The sequence below is a fragment of the Lepidothrix coronata genome, unplaced genomic scaffold, assembly GCF_001604755.1.
Source record: "Lepidothrix coronata isolate B3197 unplaced genomic scaffold, Lepidothrix_coronata-1.0 Scaffold17, whole genome shotgun sequence".
NCBI classification, from domain to species: domain Eukaryota; kingdom Metazoa; phylum Chordata; class Aves; order Passeriformes; family Pipridae; genus Lepidothrix; species Lepidothrix coronata.
The window spans coordinates 5,917,697-5,931,764 of record NW_016690197.1 but is presented as its reverse complement, the minus strand read 5'-3'; positions in this window follow the sequence as shown (position 1 = coordinate 5,931,764).

Here is a 14,068-nt window from a genome sequence, read left to right as displayed (position 1 = left end):
TGTCATCAACCATTAAAGACTGCCAAAGTGCCCCCAGCCTCATTTCTGGGGCCTTCCAGCAGAGAACTCTGCATGATCTGCAGCGCTGGAAAACAGACAGGGTGAAACTCGTCCCACCTCATCTAGGTGAGTCACCTGGACATTCCCACATATACCTCAACTTCACAATTGACCCATTGAACTCTGTATTTCGTACGCTTCTCTCACCCCTGATGGATCAGGATGGCAATCATCATTTCAACCAATGGACACCTAAGTTACGACAGTAAAGTCTCATCGCTGGATCCACTGGTGGTGATATCTTTCCTCTCCCCTATCTTTCTACTCTTATCCTTTCTTTATCTTTCTTTTTCTTCCCTTATATGTTTTCTTGTCATTTTTATGCTTATATTGCTAAATTTCCATAGATAATAACCAAAGTGACTACCTACTTCCTTTCAATTGCAACAAAATTGCTCTAAAAAAAACCCTACATACATATATTTATATATAAACACTGATCATTCTGTGTCATTTTACTCTAATCTGCCCCAAGGGATCTATTAATAAGATCCTGAGTTGCCCTCACCTTTGGGGCAAGTTGTAACAAGGAGGTTTCATATCTTTATATAGCTGTATGTCTCCTTGTCTTCCAGCTCATGCATGTGACTTCTGTGGTTAGGATCTCTAGCAAGCTTTACCTGTTTTTAAAAAAACGATGAATGTGAACAAGGCAACATTAGCTGGTAATCCATTGTATCTCTCTGACTATATGAATATCCCCCCAAAACGTGCCTTTTTAAAGGGTGAGGTGTCAGGAACCTGGGTGACATGTCTCCTACATGTACTTTGCTAACACCTATTTGTGTGTCAGTCAGATGTCACTGAGCTGTGCCTCTAGATTAAAGCTGCAGAACACTGCAATGTTCCCTTCCTGAGCACAAATCCTGCATTTCCTTGCCCAGTGGTCTCATGGAGTTCAGGAAGCCTATTCCTTCTCCATTGCAGAAATTCCCTTCAGCAATCTGTTAGAACAGAAAGGAGTGAAAAGATATGCATCTGCTTTCCCTAAGCCTTGTCACCCTCTGGATTTTAGGACAGAGACCAGAGGGTAAAACGTGAGAAAATGCAGTGATCATGTCTTAAGGTGTTGCACTCGAGATGCTTTGAAACCATGGCAGGGTTGATATTATTTAAATTTGGAAGCTGTGCTGGAGCTCATTGATTTCTGATAAAAGTCATCCAACAAGAGAAACTACTTTGGCACGCAAGTGAGCTGCTTCAGAGATGATGGAGGACAAGGTTCTGGGGAAGCAGGAGGATGAGAGTTGTCCTCTTTCCTGTATGGATTTTTAGAGCTTTCTCACCTTTCTTCAAAGGAATTTAATCTATCTTTCTGGGCTGACATCTTTTAAATCAGTCTCCTGCTCCTCAGCTGACTTCCAATGCTATTTTCAGGTAGAACTGGTCCAGCTGTTTGCTGGGTCTGTAAAGACACTTAAATTACTTGCTCTAGTATGAAAGACTTGTGCTATGTAACCAAGATGACTACTGTTTGGCCTTATCAGTCAATTCACATTTTTACACAAGTAATAGTTCTGTCAGTGTTGGCCATGATTTCTATCTAATTCATTTTGTACTATCTCATCATCAACAAAATCCCTGAACTTATTTGTCTTCATATTTGTAATGACAGGTTTTGAGCTGAGTGTGAGTACCAGATAGAAACTGTGCAAGGATGGTTAGAGTTTCCTGGAAAAGAAATTATTTCAATTGAGAGGAAAAAAACAGGGAAATAATTATCTTACACTTATTTAAGAAAATAATCTATTTCTTTGTGTGTATTACTTGCTGTCTGATCACTCCCTTCACAAAATCATGCTGTATATCCTCACCCCACTTCCATGGACCATTGTCAGGCTGTGGATCTTTACTTCTACCTCGTCCTTCTGTCACTGCTGAAAATTCCCTATGAGCCAGCAAACTATGAACACATTTGATGTATGTGTCTGTGAGCATAGTAGCAAATTTTATCACCTTGAAACATTCCACCATGTTACCCAGAAAATAGTTTGTATTATCCTGCAAAGCAGACATAATTACATAAAGCATAAGTTAAATCATATATGCACCATCATGATTTAAAATTTGAAAAAAATATGCTTAAAATTAATAGAAACTTCTAATTACTAGAAAGATTATATTTCTTTATATACCTAATTATGCTACCCTGATTATTCATGGAAATGTCTTTGGAAGAAAAGTCTGAGAATTAAAATAAGTAGCTCTACTGAATCCTTAAAATCGTAACTTAACTATGAAGGCACTGGTCTTCTGGCTCCTGAGATGATATGTGACTGGGGTTCCCAGGATCTAGAACAGTAGAAATAGCAGAACATTAGTACCTATTGTTAATTTTTTTTCAGCTTACAAATTAATACTGCGTCTTCCCAAATTCTGTGTGTTCTCTCTGATACAGTTGCCTACTATCTGGCTCTGAGTTCTGTGACTGTCTGTGCAGGAAGATATAGTTTTAATTACAAATTTGGGTTATTACTGCTGTTTTAATATGACAACACCAACGAATTTATTGTTGTTTAGTCACTTGACCCTGCATATGGAATGCCTTACCATAATCACTTGATCATCATGAAAGTTATCTCTTGGAGACATAGGGAAGAAGGAGATATTACAAAGCAAGGACTTGTCTGCTTGTGCTAATCCCAGGGTAAAGGAAATGGGAAAAGAGGTAATCTGGGAGGCTTATGCAACTCAAGTTCAGTTTAGCAGAAGCATGTGAAGAGCAATTTTAAGCAGTGCAATTCTGATCCTGAGAGTTCAGTACAGATGAAAGAAAGATAAGCAAAGTACATAGCACAGGCTTATTAAGGCAATGGCATAGACTAGTGGAAACACTAATGTGCTACTGAAACTCTGACACAGATTAGTTTGTCCAGCTCTGATATTCTACTACTTTTCTTGCAAGATATGGACTGTTACTGATAGTTCTGCAAATTATCTTTGGAATGTTGAGTCAGTTATGTAGTGACCACTGGGGTTCTTAGAAGGATTTTGTTTCTCTTTGTGCTCATTACAATAATGCAAATACTTAAATGAACAATGTAATTCAGTATTTTTGTCCTAAGTTATTTTTGGGCTACTTAGGGCTTCTTTCCTCTGTTTTCTTTATTTGGTGGTGTTGTCTCCTTCGTTAGTATATTGTTAGTATATTTTTTACTTGCTGTTAGTTAGTAAGAATGTTCTGCATTCATATTGCTGGACTGAGTTTTCAGGGAGTACAACAAGAGGATATAAATATAATTTTTTAGTTAATGACAGCAATTTCTAAAATGTTTAAAGTGAAAGATGAAGAGGAGGAAAAGTGCAAATATGGTTACACTTGGATTATTTAAATTTATTATCACAGGGTGCTGAGTTATCATAAACTACAGTTGCAATACCCACAGTAAACTGATACCAAATTGCAAGTGCTGCAGTTGAAAATATAATGAAAATGGCAACTACTATATGGTGGAAAAATATTTTAATAGACAGATATCATTAGGTTATTGAGGGAGATTGTTGTTACCTGTAGGCACCTAGCCCACAGTAGCTGCTTCTGAAAATCAGAATTGCAAAATCCCTCAGAGAACTCTATCTGACCCTCATGGCTGTCTTACTGGCTGTCATCTAGCATCTTTCAGGACGAAATGGGGCAACTCAACACAGGGTAATGTCTTCCTTTCCTCATCAAATAGTTGGCACATTATGCATTTCTTTTCATGCTTTTGATCAGGAAACATGTAAGGAGGTCACTAACAAAGAGAGAATAATATGTCTGATGGGGCAGTGTAGTTTCATTGAGCATATCAAGTTGCATTTTCTCTGGCACCCTGGTATGCAAGATCCCACTGTGGGATATGCATGCTTGCAGTCTGCAAGACTCTACAGATCTCTGCTGATGTTAGAGTTCCCTGGCATGAAAAGTTGACTTCCCTAATATAAAAGAAGGCTCTGGGCACATTCACCAATTTCAACAGCTGCTAGAGTATGGAACAGCTACATTAACCAATATAAAAAAAAAAAAAAAAAGCAAAACCCAAACCTCAAAAGTGCTAGGAGTTGCATTGCAGGTACAGCAAAATTATTAGCATGATGATGGCTTATGCACAAGGGATCAAAGGGCTGAAAAATGGAAACAGCTCCATCTGTTCTTGCCAAAAGGAACCAGAGTAGAAAATCACAAATTTCTTACTGTATTTAGTACACAAGGTGTATGTTCCCTTGGTTGGCTTGCTTAGATTTCCAATATGGAAAAGACACTTTATTAAAAAATTGCAAAACTGCCATACTTTTAATCCATGCATAAACATATTTTTTCCCAGTCCATCAGCAGTCAAACCACTTTCTGTTTTACTTTTGCAGCTCACTCACACTCTAACTGTATATGTAGTATAACATTGACAGTGTCTCCATTATATGCCATTTGGGGCTTCATATTTATTAGTTTGCAGTATCAGTTGTGCTCAGTTGCAAGCAAAATAAACTATACTTATTTTAAATGCCAATTCTGCAAATTTGACTTTGGAACTGGGAATAGCAGGGTTTTTTTGGAATTGTATTTTGACCCTGGAAATAAAAGTTGAGTGAGAATTGGCAGAAATTTGCTGTAGCTAAGTTGAAGCAATTCTTTAGTCCAAGGTCTAAATAGAGAACATATTTCAAAATAGCAAGAATTGTATGTGAACTAGAAAGGATTGTGCTTCGGTCACTATGGTATTTCAGACCCAGTTGAGCTACAATAATAAAAAGTGCTAAAATGTATTTATATCAGTCAAGTGAGCAGATGAAATTTTGGATACATGTGTAAGAAGAGGTGATCAAATCATGATCTGTTACTTTAAGTTTTTTATTATTCCATTGATTTTAACTGAATTTATGTGGACTTAGCCAGTGTAACTGTGATCATATTCAGTCTGTGAAGTAAAACTCAGTTTGACATGAATGACATAATCTAAATTACACTACTTGATCACATATAATGTCTTTTTTCAACCAACACTTTATAAACTTATTGTCAATACTGTTATTCTGACAAATTTTGACCACTGTCTAGTGTATGTAGACTTTTATTCCAGGCTGTATTTTAATAAATTTGACTCAAGTAGGCCACTTCAACCTCCTTTTTGCTCTGTACTCTAACAGTATTGTGAGATTCAAGAGAATTTGGACTGAATGTTGAAGGGCAGCAAGAATTAAAGAAGATAGGTAAAAGGACAAAAAGACTCTGAAATCTGTTTAATTTTAAAAAGGCAACAAACAGTGTCTTTAGAAGCTCCTCTGTCATATCCTTTGCTTATACTAGAAAGCAGAATATAATATTTGTCTAAGATGGTGATCCTCATTGAAGCACTTTGATTTACTTATTTGAAAAGAGTTTGTTTTTTTCTCGGGTCTCAGCCAGTAGTTTTTTGGATGAGATGGGCTGCTCACTGAATAAATAGCAAAGAAACAGAACTATCTTGGAAAGCTTTGTATTTCTGTTATTTACTGATATTGTATTATTGTTAGGCTAAATGCAGAGCTGGGTGTAAAAAGGAATAACACTCTGCTTAGGCATCCAGTCCAACACAGAACTCCGCAGAAGACTACTCTATTAATTACAAAATATATTGGTCTCACTAGCAAGAGTAACAAGACTGATCAATCTTCCTCAGCGATGAAAAATCAGACAGTCTAAAATGTTAGTATGACAACAATGTATAGTTTGGGACCTAAGAAGTGCAATGACAATAACAATAAAAATCCCCATTTATGTGGCACTTTATCAAACAAATATGTCAAGGCACCACACAATAAAAACATAAGAAAATGAAATCAAAAAGAGCTGTGGGCTTGATTGAAGGGAAATAATTGATTCTTTTTCCTAAAAGCATAATGAAAAAAACCCTTCATCTCTTGAGGTCTACCATAAAAGTTGAAAACCTGTTTCAGACACCTAGTATTAACATCCTGGAGACAATTTCTTTTCCTACTGAATCTATTGAAATTGATTTAGAGAGTGCGCTTTTACCACCTTCCAGTACAAAAACTTATTCAAGGATTATAGAAAACTACTTTAAATTTGAGAAACTGTGCAAGAGATTAGCTGATAAAATTTCTGATCTTCAACTGTTATCTCTCCTTTTTTGATATGCCAACATCTGTCTCTGTTTCAGATTCATGCAGGTGGATCTACTATATGACTGTGCTAAGTCACAAAGCAGTTTTGTTATTTTTCCTTATTTCCCTGTCTCAGGTTCCTTTCTGTTGGTACTGGGATTCCCATCCTGCGTCCAGCTGTATGATGCAATTACGTCTATAAAAACATACAAACCTTTTCATCCATTCTTAAAGTGCAAGAGTAGGCACTCCTTTTGGCAGGTAGGCTAGGTGAAGATACTTAAATATAGAAAATGTCATCACTAATGACTCATTCCACTGCCCACCAGCATATGAGTTGGGAGGGAAAGCTCTGTTTGTCATTCTTGTACGTTTCTTCTAGTTTAGAGTGAAGCATATGTTGGTCAAAGGTGAGGAAAAGATCAATAGATGGAAAACGGGGTTTTGTTGATTCTGTATGTTTCAATATTGTAAGCAAATTTCATTTGCTAAAAAACATAAAGCAAAAATATACACAAACTTTTTATGCAGGGAAATAATACATATATACATATATATATGTATGAGTATATATATATAAGCCTCTTCAACTTCTTCATCTGGACTCTAAGCAGGTATATTTAATATTTGCAAAATTTTATATGGAATGTAGTTTTCCCCTTCAAATATCAATTCCTACAGATTAATGAAAATACATCTTCAAAAAAATTTTACTGTAATACCGTGGGCCAAGATGTGGAATGAAAGTGTATCAGTGATGATTCTAATTTGAGTAGTTCTTCCTGCCCAGAATAGTTGAAATATCTTTTTAATCCAAAACACTGTAAAGAACACTGGGCAGTTATGCATTTTGAAAAGAAAGCTGTTATCAGCAGGCTTTTTTTCTTGGGTATATTTGGATATATGTATGTTTGTGGGGATTTGGTTGATTTTTATTTTGGGGGGGTTGGGTGAGGGGGCAGGGAAGGGGAGTGGTGTTTAGTTTCAGGGCACATTGTTTCTGCTACTTGAAAGTCTTTAAGGTTTTTTTTAATTAAGGTTGTTTTTCCTGATAGAATCTTGAATTTTGAAGCCACAGCTGCTCACATATGCTAGCTGTTTATATTTGCATTTATGGATACCTTCTCATAAATCCAATGGGATAATAATAATAATAAGGATAATGGGATAAGAAGGATAATATCACAACATAATAAGGATAATAACTGCAATTTTTTATTTTTAATTTTCAGTTAATTGTGATTTTAGAGTTGAAAGCTTATGCAAATAAACTAACAGATAGCAGTCTACCACCAGTAGTGCTACAAGATATCATTAGTCTTGGAGCACTCCTATGTGTTCCCTAATTTCTAGAATGTATACCTCAATATCTGTTGTGAGAAAGAATCCTGAATGAAGTTCATTGTTATTATTTTATTATTCAGATTGTGGAGTCATGAATAATGAGTCTTAGCTGAATACAGAATCTGATTGTGTGGGTTTTTTTGTTTTTTTTTTTTACATTTCTAAATGTGTAATTATTTGCAGTGGTTTTACTGATTCCATTGGTAAAGAAGTACTTGAGCCACAAGGTCCCAAAAAGTTTGTCAGAACTGACACTTGATACTTCTTCTGAGTCTAACTTTATTACCACAGATATATGATATCTAGGAGGAGCAGTTCTATATTTAGTCTAAAGGCAAATACAATTTCTGGGCATTTAAGTCTGTCCCATCCATTCTTTTAGGCAGCATGGACACTGTCTCTCCAGGAGCCAATGCAATGGGAGCTCCAACCATATCCTGCATCCCTGGCTCAGAACTCTGAAATAGATGTGCAGTAAGGAAAACAGCTACAATGAAGCTCTGATGGGTAATATTTCCAGAATGTAGTAGGAACAGTTGGGCTGCCCCAAAGAGCAAATTGAGACCAGTAAGAAGAAAGACACTGACTGCTGAATTTGTTCAAGTTCTTAAATTTTACAAGGAAAGTGTATAGAGTCCCTTGGCGATGACCCCATAAACCAAAAAAAATCAAGACATTTAGTATTGTTCATATTTGGCAATGATATCTTCAGATATCTTTTTGTTTTGGGCTTAAAATACAACACGTACACGTGCAATGTCCTTTCCATTAATGACAGCTTAGATATGAAAGAGTCCAAGCACTTTCTACCCCAAAAGAGGGAGCTCTGACATGTAAAAGTTTCAGAAATCTACATTTTGATAATCCTCTACCTTGAAAGATAGAGATCCCTAAATGACTGATTTTAATTAAAAAAATCCCTTCTACTTATAACTTTACTAATATTCTCTTTTAACACACCTTTTTTGCAGTATAAGATCTTTTTAATGATAATGTAACATATATGGAATGTTTATGATCTGATTTAATGCCAATTTTAAATGAGAAATTTATTAAAAGATGAATCATGTTGCTAATAAAAACTGAGAGGAATCACAGGAGCAAGGGCCCAGTCAAAAAGCTGCAGCTCTTTAGTGTAGAATATTTATTGTAAGATGTTATTAAATGGATCACAGGGACTAAGTTTTTAGTTCTTTACCAAGGCCTGCACAGAAGATATGAGACTCAAACTTGATGCACACAATAGGTGTGACTCTGCATTTGCATTTGAGTCTTGCATAAAAATAGTATCTCAGAAAGCTTTGAGGAACTGAGTAAAACAATTTGTCAACAAAAAAATTAATGAGTTGCAAATTAGTAAATTACCATTTGTACAGATGATAGAACCTTTAAAGAGAGGATATCTAAGTAGTAGGTACTGAGATACATGGAGTTTGAAAGCCATGGGTACAGGCTCTGGGACATGTGGGTGGAGCAAGAAGGAAAATATTTCAAGAGTGAAAATATTTTTTTATTTTTTTATGCATAGGTCAATCAAAACCTGGCAGTCTGCAGTGATGGGAGAGATGCATAATATGATAAGGCTTGGTAACCAGCATGTGTGATTGAACAAACCAATGAAGAGATAACATTTGAAAGCTTTACAGCTTGGAAAGCTGTTAGCAAGCTGGTGTTCCCTTCATCATTTTTAATTTTACTTTTACTGCCCTTCATTTGCTTTGACGGGTTGATGTTACCATGGTGCAGTTGAAATTCTCATAAAAGTGCTGTTACCCTTTCAAGATGGCTATTTTTTCCTAGGGTTTATACCACATTTTATAGTTATGTCAGAAGGTTTACTTGGTTTATGAATTCTCCAAGCTCTGAGACTGCTCTGAAAACTCTGGATTGCACTTCAGCTTTTGCCTTTTAATTTTTGAGATTTAACAACCACTACATCAATGTCTTATATCCCTACATAATTAGAAAAATATTTTAAATGTATCCTTTTGTTAATTTTTTTTTAGTAAAAATTTCCTTCTCCCTCACCTTTTTGATGTCTAACTTCTTTAACAACAACAAAGCACTTTTTTTCTGGCTAAAGCTTTGTGGTTCCTTTTTATACTATCTCCCAACTCTTAAATGATTTCTCTCATGTAGGAAAATAATTTTAAAAACTCTTTCTGCTCCCTGTGAAATACTATACCCAGTGTTCATAGAGATACTCTCACGCTTGCAGTGGAAGTTGATTCATTTCAGATGTGAATTGGTCCCATGACACTTTTGCAATCATAATTAATTTCCCCTTTGCTTGCTCTGTAGCAATTCAAGTCAAGGATCTTGAAACTCTTGCCAATGGTGTTGTGAGTTAAACTTTCGGCAAGAAGTTTTTTAAAATCAACATACACATATTAATAAACATGAAAGCCTGTTAGTCATTAAGAACCATCCTACATGACCCCTACTCAGTGTGAACTACAGACCAAATTCTGGGTGGGAGAGGATGGAAAGGGACAGAAGAGACTTTTCTAGACTTTACATTAAAGTCTAGAAAGATTGTTCAAGAAAGATATGCCCTGTAAGGGCAGCTCATGAGATTCATTCATTAATTACCATTTCTTTGGTTTTTGGAAGAAAATGAAACTTTAATAGGTGCACTGGAGCTGCTTTTGATAGTAATACTGATGCTACAGGAGGGAAGGAAAGTTTCAGACAAAACTGTATTGAACTGGTATTTATTGCCTTCAGTTGCATTAGAAGAAAAAAATCAGAAGCTCTGATTTTGCTGTCTCTCCCAACAAGCCCTCCTGTAGGGCTCTGGGAAAGAGATGAAGCAATGTCGCTAAAGGCAGCACAAATTAAGCCAGAGACAAATGCAAGTTGCACCTGGACACAACTTTAAAAAATTGAAATTTTTTACATGCTCAGACCTCATTTGGTCCAATTTCTGGCACTAACAGAAAATTAAATGAGTAAACAATGTTTTAATGTCAAAGAAGAGTCAACAAGCAAAAAAATAAAACCCAGAATTGGCATCTATATGTAGTGTCAGATAGACCAGTTCTTCTAAGTACCTCACTGGAACAGTGTGTTGAAGACCAAAAATTAGGCATAATTTGATGATGCTTGGGCAAAATCTAAATAAATCTCAGGTATTTACTCCTCAGGAGACCTTCACTGTATCTTGTGTAGTCCAGCTCTAACAGGAGCAGCTATTATTATTGCATTTCACAGCTTTGCTTTTATTTCCATCCACTTACCTATTTTACAGTATAGTGTACTGACCAGCATTGTCATATATATATATTTATATATATATAGAATACTTTTGCATAGCAAAAGGACTGTTTCCTCATGCAGGACTGAGTTATATCCTCTAAGCAATACAAGAACTTGGCTAGTTTTTCTGGATTTATTATACATCAAAGCAGTTTCCCCCAAATTCAAAGGATACATTTAAAACTCAGAATTTAGAAGGAAGCTCATCTTTGAAAAACAGAACATTAGAAAATGTGAGTCATCCAGCTATAGATTCGATCAGGTCATCTGAATAGGGAACTTATATTTGCTTCTACATGAACTTGTAATTTAGTGAGGAGTGAAAGGGAAGAGGAAAACAAATGTTCTTGATTCAAAGGTATTATTGCAGCATGAAGTGGGTTTTTTTCCTGCTAAGTTAATAGGTTTGTTTCTGTCATCCTTGCCAGAGTTCCATGCAGCTCTATATTGTTATTTTATTTTAGCTGAATGACAGTTTAAATGTCATTGTAATCATGATCTGTTCTTAACACTGTATCATTTTGGTTTGGTCTCTTGTTAAATACTTTCCCCTTTAATTGCCTTTTCATTCAACGAGAAGACTTACGATGGCAACCACAGCACAGCTGAAAAACAATTCATTGTATCAGTAACAGACTCTCATAATGGAGCACCTTAATAAGAGCAAGTTCTGTACTTCTTGAAGGCACAAGATAAATTAGGTTCATAGTCCATTATTTGAACAAGGGTATCTGACTTATGGCAAATCTATCTGGAAGAGTATTGTAGAATTGTATTTTATCTTTAAGAAATGTGTTTTCTAAAAGTAAGATATTTACTTCTGTTGCAGTAAAGGATTTAAACAGAAGAATTTCTCTCTAATGTTTGTTGAATCATACTAGAATGATGAGGTAGAACAGAGCCATAGATCAAACAACCAATGTGAACAACTTAGCATTGTATTTTATTTCAGGAGAGAAGGTTGAGCACAGAATGCCGAATGGTTTTGCCAAGAGCACACTCTCTTCCTTATTTACCAAGCTATATATACGATGAAGAAGGTGACAGCACTCTTAAACTTTTTGTCCTGCTGAAATTTATGGATGCACACATTTCCTTTTTCTTTTGCGAAGAACGCCACAGTGGCAGAGCTGGAGACTGTGTTTCTCTAGCTCTGTAGAACTGCTATAATATAAAGAGAAGCAATGCAGTTGTTTGGTAGATTTTTCTGTAGGTGCTCTATCAGTTTGTCCTCTATGTCAAGTGTGGAGCTGTGAATGGGTGAAAAGAGAACTCTGCCTTTCTTCCAAAGCTTGGTTTTTGGTTTCTTTTTTTTTTTGGCTTTTCCTTGCTGTGTGGTAGCAAGTAACACAGGCAGTATTTTCTCTGCTGAGCATTTTCTAATAAGAAGTCTTCTGCTTTAAACATTAAAATGAAACTAATAATTCATTTTTTGGGTGCATCATCAGACAACCACTGGATTTAGTATGACCTGGAAGGGACTTACCGTTTAACAACTGAGAAAAGCTATAATGTACTGGACAAGATCTTCCTGTACAAAATCCTTTGGTTTTGGCTCAAATAACACAATCAGATTCAATCTTCTCATGCAAACACTTGCTTCTAATTTTTACCACAAGCGTTAAGAGGTCAGCCAATCTTTTCTTGATATTTCTTGATCCACATATGATACACATAAGATTTGAGGAAATCAGTTACTCTTTATATGAAATTCCTTAAGGTATAAATGGAAAGGAGATTTACTATGATTTTTGATCCTGTCTTACCAATTCTTTAATTTAACTGCCTCGGTGTCCTTGGGTGGCATTTTGAACTCCTTCTCCTGGAGCAGGGATATTTCACTTGGAATAAATAGATGAAGTGTTGAGTAGGAAAAAAAGTGCTTATTGTAAGGATGTAGCTCTCCATTCTTGCTATGTTACCTACTACTCTAATTCTGTTTACAATTTTACTTTCTAAATACTGAGCCAGTGAACAGCCTTTAATCACTCAGTCTCCCTGGTCCAGGTGAAAGAAAGCATTCTGTAGACTGACTACCAAACCAGTGAGCTAAAGAGGAGACAGGAACAAAAACAAGGCGAGTCAGTAAACCATGGCTGCAAATGGGTCCACTAGAAATAGGGTTTCATAACTGAACAGGATTTCATTTCTATTCAGATGAATAGGGTTTCATATCAGGAGTTCAGTCATGCAGTTTCTCCCTGTCATGACTACAGACTCCCTACCTAACAGGTGGAGATAATGGACTGCTTAGGTCCTTCTGGTAAACCAGCTTTGATTCAGAGTAGTGGGTATGTGATGCGGGAATTTGCAGTGATTTTTGGAAATTCTGCAATGGAAATTATGTAAGTCAAAGCAGGAAGACCAAGAAAAGCCTCACAGCTGCTTCCCCCAGCTGTTAAGGGTCCACAGCTAGTGGGTAGGTTTTTCCTCTTTTTCTCTTTCCTAGATACCAGGCCAGATTCTGTGCTACTGTCACATCTGGAACATTGTGCTCTCCTTCCTTTGATTTGGAGACACAGACTTCTGGATCAAGAATTTCCAAGTGAAATTGGAAGGACTGTGTGTCCTCGTGTAATTATTGTTGTCGCAAGACATCTAACATTTAAAACTTAAGTTTATGAAGCCACTTTGAGAAGAGGCTTCCGGAGTTGTGAACCCTCTTGACTATGCCAGTAAAGGCAGTTTCCAAGATGCAAGAAATATCTCCGTACCGATTACAGCCCACTCTCTAGCCCACTTTGAGATATTCCAATAGGATTACTACTTTTCTTAGACTTTCATTACATTTTACTCATTATGATAGTCTTTCCATGATGCAGAAATATGAAAGAAACTCCTTACAATTTTGAGTGTTTATTGTAACTTTTTGAGTAACCTCTTTCTCAGAAGGGAATTAGAGGCCTGTTGTTTTAGCACATTTTCATATTGACAAGTTTAGTGGATCTGTGATGTGGTTGACATGACATTACTTCTGCAACTGAATATTTTACAATACTAAAACTTCTACTGGCATCCAATATCAATAATATTATTTCATGCACAAGAAAGTATATGGTATTGTGATTGGGATAGGGTTAATATTATTGCTGAGAAAAATTATTCTCTGGTGAAATAAAGCCAGTAGTGTTATTTTCCTTTGAAAGCTTAATAAACAAAACATTATATTTGCCATATTGATGCTACAGACATCATCTTATGCTTTAATAATATAATGGTGATCTCAGTCATATTAACTGAATGCCCCTGTATCATGAATGGCAAGATTAGGATCACAGCATTGGTTGAATATAAGGCCAACTTTGCTAGATTTAGTCATCTGTAT